Source organism: Hipposideros armiger, unplaced genomic scaffold (assembly GCF_001890085.2).
Source record: "Hipposideros armiger isolate ML-2016 unplaced genomic scaffold, ASM189008v1 scaffold_48, whole genome shotgun sequence".
Lineage (NCBI taxonomy): Eukaryota > Metazoa > Chordata > Mammalia > Chiroptera > Hipposideridae > Hipposideros > Hipposideros armiger.
Genome location: NW_017731398.1, coordinates 4,989,565 through 4,995,615, shown reverse-complemented (window position 1 = coordinate 4,995,615; position 6,051 = coordinate 4,989,565). Strand labels below are relative to the sequence as shown.

The 6,051-nt window shown below is 54.7% G+C and overlaps 1 long non-coding RNA gene across 1 annotated transcript in view; it reads right to left on the bottom strand.

Moving 5' to 3' along the window:
• LOC109381389 (uncharacterized) overlaps positions 1–5,139 on the bottom strand; it is a 6,366-nt gene extending 1,227 nt beyond the window's left edge. Inside the window, exon 1 of the long non-coding RNA XR_002123717.1 lies at positions 5,034–5,139. This is a non-coding gene — a long non-coding RNA (uncharacterized LOC109381389). The remainder of the gene's footprint in view (positions 1–5,033) is intronic.
• Between the last annotated feature and the right edge of the window lie 912 nt (positions 5,140–6,051).

The window sequence follows — 6,051 nt, the reverse complement described above, 5'->3', positions numbered from 1 at the left end:
CTGCAGTGGGTTGCCATGGGCTACCGTGTGTAGCCAGCAGCCAGCGTGAGCGGCCAGCAGCCGCAGTGAGCGGCCGTCCAGAAGCTGGTGACTGAGTTGCCTCGCCTGGGAAGAGCGCAATGATGGTGCCAACTTGGGCCGGTGAAGCAACGTCCTCCACAACTAGACTGAAGAACAAAAGGACAGCAATTTGTCTGTTCCATTTCCCCAATTCCCCAATAAAATCTTTAAAAAAAAATAAATTACATTTGTTAGTGAAGTCTGATGGGACAATGCTACGAGCAGAGCAGACATGCACAGTGTTGGTCATTCCTGGCCACCCATTCACAGATAATGTCCACAGGGGCCCAGGGACCCAGATCCCCGTGGACCCAGTGGGTGGGAGTCCAGCAAGACTCAGGCAGAACCCACCTGCCACTGGGGGAGCGAGAGTGCTGACAGCTCCAAGGGGCCACGGTTTCCTTGGGACCAGACCAACTTCAAACAGAGAGAAGGCACCACAGTCAGTGAGGCCCCCATCACACCCTCTCCCACATGAGTTACCGCCGCTTCCCAGGGAGACCTGAGCCATCTCAGTCCTGTTCCTGCTACGATGGGCTCAGGGAGGCTGAATTCCAACCCCCGACCCCTTAGAGGAGACACAGAGGAGTGTAGGCCACCCAGGGGGACACCCAAACCCCATGCACCACCTGCAGCAATGACCCACCTGTCCCCATCCTTCTCCCTGTGCCAGGCTTATGAAGAGTCTACATAAACCATGTGGATTTCAATACTAAATACCCACTATTCTTTTTTAATGCATGTTTTAAAAGAAGGTGTGTGTCGATGCTTTTGTTTCCTTTCCCTGTGCACACCTCCCCCTTGGACAGAACACTGTAAATAGTCTGTGGCTTGGAAGCCAGGGGCCATGGGACAGGGGCAGAGCTACGGAGTGATGCTGGCAGAGAAGCTGGAGCTGAAATACAGTGGGGAGGGTGACCCAGGTGGTGGTCACCTCCACTTCCACCAGGACTAGCCTGGAACTCTCCTGGAAGGCTGAGCAAGTCAAGGTGAGGGGAGACTGGTCTGTACCCTCTTCCTCCCCATTCAGCAACAAACCAAATTCCTAGCGTGGCCACCAGCCTCCAAGATGGCCCCCAAAACCCACCTCTGCCACCCATGCCCTTGTACCTTCTCTCCTTCAAAGAACAGGGCTGACCTGTGTTGTGAACATCATGGTGAGCGACTCCCAGAGCTGTTGTAAAAAGGCATTTGGGCTTCAGCCTTGCTCCGCTGTCTCACACGGCCTCAGATCACCTTGTGCAGGGAGCTGGGTGTTTACACACCCCTCCTGCCCAACTGTCAGCTGCTGGCAGCCAGTCCTCGGTTTGAAGAGGAGGCTCAGAGAAGTGAGCGCTGCCTGACGTCTGCTGGGTTCTCAGTGTCTGCTCTCCTGACAGGCAGCTGAGAAGCCCAGAGACTGAGGCCACTGTCCCGCCCCCATGACACCTGGCGGGCCTCCAAGGCCACTCCCGCTACACCTGCTGGCTTCCCAGCACCTCCACCTGACACTGATTGCCCTGATGGGGCAGGTCGACAGTCATTGGGCAAAAAGGACCAGCAGCTCAGGCGACAGGACGGCGTGGCCAGCTGCCTCCATCACACACTCTACTCTGTGACCACAGTGGCCTGGGAGCTACCTGCTTTCTGCTCTGCTTGTCTGCCGCCCAGGTAAGGACGCAGCCGGCTGGCTTAAGAATCATAGCTGTCCAGCTGAGGGCGTCACCTGGCGGAAAGGTCAGCCAAGAACCCAGAACAGCAGAGGGTCCTCCACAGCTGGAGTCAGGCAGGCCTCCTGGGGCCTGAGCAGGCCTGAGGGGGTAAACTGCTCTGAAACTCAGTAAATGTTTCTTTGACCCCCAGACCCCGAGACCCACCCCTTGAGCCCCTGTCCCGCCCAGCACCTGCTTGAGCTCCATCCACCCCATCACCCCATCATTCCGCCCGTCCCCTGGACTCCATTTCCAGCCCCTGGAGGAGCCTCGGCGGCCCCCGCAGCTTTGTTGGCCCAGTTTGCCCGCCTGCGCCCCCTCCTGAACGAAGTTCCCTGGGGCCCTACTGGCGGGCACCGAGATGGACCTACCCTGCCCCCCTTCCAGTTTGGTCAGACACTTGGTCCCTGGTCTTGGGAGGTGATAGAAGAGAGACAGGGGCCGGCCGGGGGAGGTGCCCCGGGCTTCCCCCAACTCTGAGGGTGGCGGGCGTGGGGTGACCTCTGACCGCCTGGAGCTGTCCCGAATTAGCCAGGCATGAGCTCCAGGCTGTCCCGCGGCTGCGCACGCTCCAGCGACACCTGGGCTCCCCCGAGGTAGGGGGTCAGGCAGGGACCGGGGTTTCTGTCCCCTCGTCTGTCTGGGGCTAAGGTCCGGCGACCCGTGAGCCAGGGGACAGAGAGCTGTGTTCTGGGAGAACAAGAAGACCGGGTCTGGCCATCCACGCCAGCACTGACCAGCAGCAAAGAGGGGTGGAAGGGGAGGCCTGTGTGCCAGAGGTGCCCTTCAGTGGCTGGGTGGAGCAGATGGGGGCCCAGTGGGGGCAGATGGGGGACAGGTCAGCTGGTTTATGAACTGTATTTCAGGGTGCTAACACCGCAGCCCGGCATGCTGATCATTAATTCCAGCTCCCCCTCCCCCAAAGGGACAGTTAGGGACTCTGCCCGGCTGGGGCTGTTTACTCTAAGGCTGGTGTGGACACAGCTTGGGCCCACACGCTCATCCCTGCCCCCGTCTCGTGGCCCAGGACAGAGGCATGGAGCCAGTCAGCAGCCCGCTGACCACACACGTGCTGGACACTGCCTCAGGACTCCCCGCCCAGGGCCTCTGCCTCCAGCTCTCCAGGCTCGAGGACCATGGCCAGCAATGGACAGAACTGAGGAAAAGGTAGGAGGGAGGGCTGGGGCAGGACTTCGGTGCAGACCACCTCCCCTAAGCCGGGGCCAGCCTTGAGTTCTGGCTGGTACAAGCAGCAAGGCGAAGGATCCCAGCCAGGCAAGGAGGGCGGCACTGAGGGCTGATGGCTGAGCTGCCCACTGCCCCACGGTCCCCTGCTGACTCCGGAGCCTATTTCATCAGGCTGTGTAGTCCCTGCAATAGATCCAGCCAAAACTTTCAAAGATCTTCGCCCTCTGGCCAACCTGGTTCAACCTGCAGGAAATTGAGTCCAAAATTTCCTAAATCGAGCTCGCCCATGTCGCAAAACGGGTGCAACACACAACAACAACATCCCAAAATTTCCAAATAAGAGTTCACCCTCTCACCAACCGTGAACATAATACTTGACAATGATAATGAATGACCATGTTCATTTTTCTTGTATGCATTTTAATTTTATTGTTGATGTCAGTTGTATCTCTATTAACTTTAGTGAGTAAAGATATACTTGTCTAGTCAGCACGCACCACTCTCTGATACCACAAAGAATAAATGACTTGGCACACCGAGCACTTTCTCTGCTGAGTTCCCTGATAAGCAACACCTCTACCCCNGCTTCACTAGAAAGTCACATCTCATCACACACGAGAGGACACACTCAACAGCCACAGGACAAATGTAGCCACCACACACTTGATACCCCAGCCTGATGGGGCTTCAGAGGGAATCTTCTTACCCCTTACTCCCCAAGAGTGTAATGAGGACACAAATAACTGGCTAAACAAATCCTCCACTTTTGTGACGAGAGATGAGATAGCTGCTTAAGTGCTATGTGGATGTTACACCAATCTCCTCCATGGTTTCTTTGGCCTCCTGTTCTAATAAATTTTGTCTCCATATAAATCTCAGGGCTACATACTTCATTCCCCTCTCACCACTGAAAGCAGAGGTGTCCAGGAGGGCCACAGAGAACTCACATGCTCAGCCACAGGAGCTCAACCCCGGAACGGCATGAGTCTGGAGTCACTGTAGTTAGTTTACTTCCCAGGGAGAGAAATCTGGGGTTTGAGGCAGACTCACGGGGGAAGGGCATTCTCAGGACATCTGGGAAGTGTGTCCTTTTCTCCTAAGGCGCCCCACCTCCTCCCTTGGCTCCTCTCCTGGTTTCCTAAAACTCTGCAGCCTCAGAGGTGAAAGCCAGGCAGGGATGTGTGTGTGTGTATGCCTGGCTCTGTCTGGGCACTTGGTCTCCCTCACCCTTTCCTTGCTGTCCCTTGAGGGTCAGCATCTCATGGTGCGAAGCATGTGGACTCCAGATTAGACCATAGTGGGTTTGACTCAGCTCTGCCCTCACCAGCTGTGTGACCTAGGGCAAGACGCTCAGCTTCTCTGTGCCTGTTTTATAACCTATACATGGGAATGGTGACCCCGGCCCTGTGGGCTGCCATCACAGCTGAGTCAGCACAGGCAGAATCTGGCTCAGAGGATGGCTGAGACCATGCGTCGTCTATCCCTGAACACCTGTCAGTGCCCACGTCTTCTGGGTCTTCGTGCTGGACATAGGAACATAAGGAGAGGGTTCGGGCCTGGGAGCCAGATTCACAGGTTGGGTGGTCACCACTTTTCTCTGCATAGACTCGGCTGCCCTGAGAAGGAGGCGTNCTGTGCAGTGTTCCCAGCGCCATGTATATGAGTTTCATTATGGTCTCCATTCTGTTCTACCGATCTATGTGTTTGGTTTTATGCCAATACCACCCTGTTTTGGCTACTATAGTTTCTGGTCTAGTGATCTGGAAAACTGAAACTAAAAATCAAGCTATGTCTACCACATCCCTGGTCATCCACGTCACCTAAAGAACAGTGGCTACTAATACAGTCGCCTAACAGTGCCTCTAATTAACAAGGGGAATCGGATTAGCTTTAACTCGTTGGGAGAACTGGGTCTGCATAGGTCTTGTTCTCTATAACAAACGTCAATGTGTTCCGTTTTTCGGGCGTGGTATTCACATGGTTGTTTCTAATAGATTAGCACCCAGTAATTTCCAAAGTCTGGAAAAATTTCAATAGCAGTAGATTCTCTCTGCACTCAGGTTCCAGGGCTAAGTCTGCAGTTGGGTTCTGCACCTGGTGCCTGGAGTTCAAGGTCTGGATGAGTCCAGCTTCAGGTCTGGGGTCCATGTCTGTTGGATACGTCCAGCTCTGGCTCCAAGGTTTGATGTCTACAATCCAGCATCCATAGTCCACCATCACATGTCAGGCTCTGGAGTGTCGTGCCTGGCGTCCATGCTTGTGTTCTGGCTTTGGGACTGGCTCAGCTTGGGGTCCGGGTTCTGCTCCAGGATCAGTGTACCTGGGACTGTGATTGGGCTTTGGGAGAATGGTCAGGTATGCAGTCCAGGGTCTAGAACCCAGGGTTTGGGTCCCGAATCTGGCTCTGATATCAGGTATCTGTCAACCTATGGTCGCTGGCCCTAATTCAATGTCAACGGGAATCCCCAAATTGTGGTGGCAGTGAAAATGGAAACTATATTCATTGCAAACAGCTGTATTGTGATACAGCATTGCTGTGAAAATAGCATAGCTGTGGAGCAGCTCAAGAGGGTTACAGCTCAATTTTGCAGCATCGGGGCCCTTGAGAGAGGTGACCCGTGGGTGAGTTCCCTCTCTGGCTGGACACCTCTACTCTACACTGCTCCACAAGTTCCAACCTGGTCTGGTCCTGGCTGCTCTGTCCCTGACAGGCATCTTTCATACGCAGTGCACTGTGGGAGGCAGACGTGTAGTGCAAGCTTCTCCCTAAAGTGTAGTTTGTGTAAAAGTGGCTGCTAGACTACCTTTTAGACAATTTCAGGCATTAACGGCAGAAACCCTTAAGGAGGTGTCTTCTTTCTCAAAACTTACATGTGCGTTGTTTGCCATGTGAATGGCACACAGACAAATGCTAAGGAGAAACATGGTTACAAAATTTCCATTCTCGGAGACAGCCGGTGCCCAGGGCTGCCTGAGCAAGAGCAGAGGTTCACAGGAGAATCATGGTGGCCAGAGTCTCCCAAAAGCAGAGATCAGCTCTGAAGGCAAGGCTGGCAGAGTCTCGCGAGAGAACAGGGTCACGCGAGAGTCATGACTACCAGCGTTTTGCAAC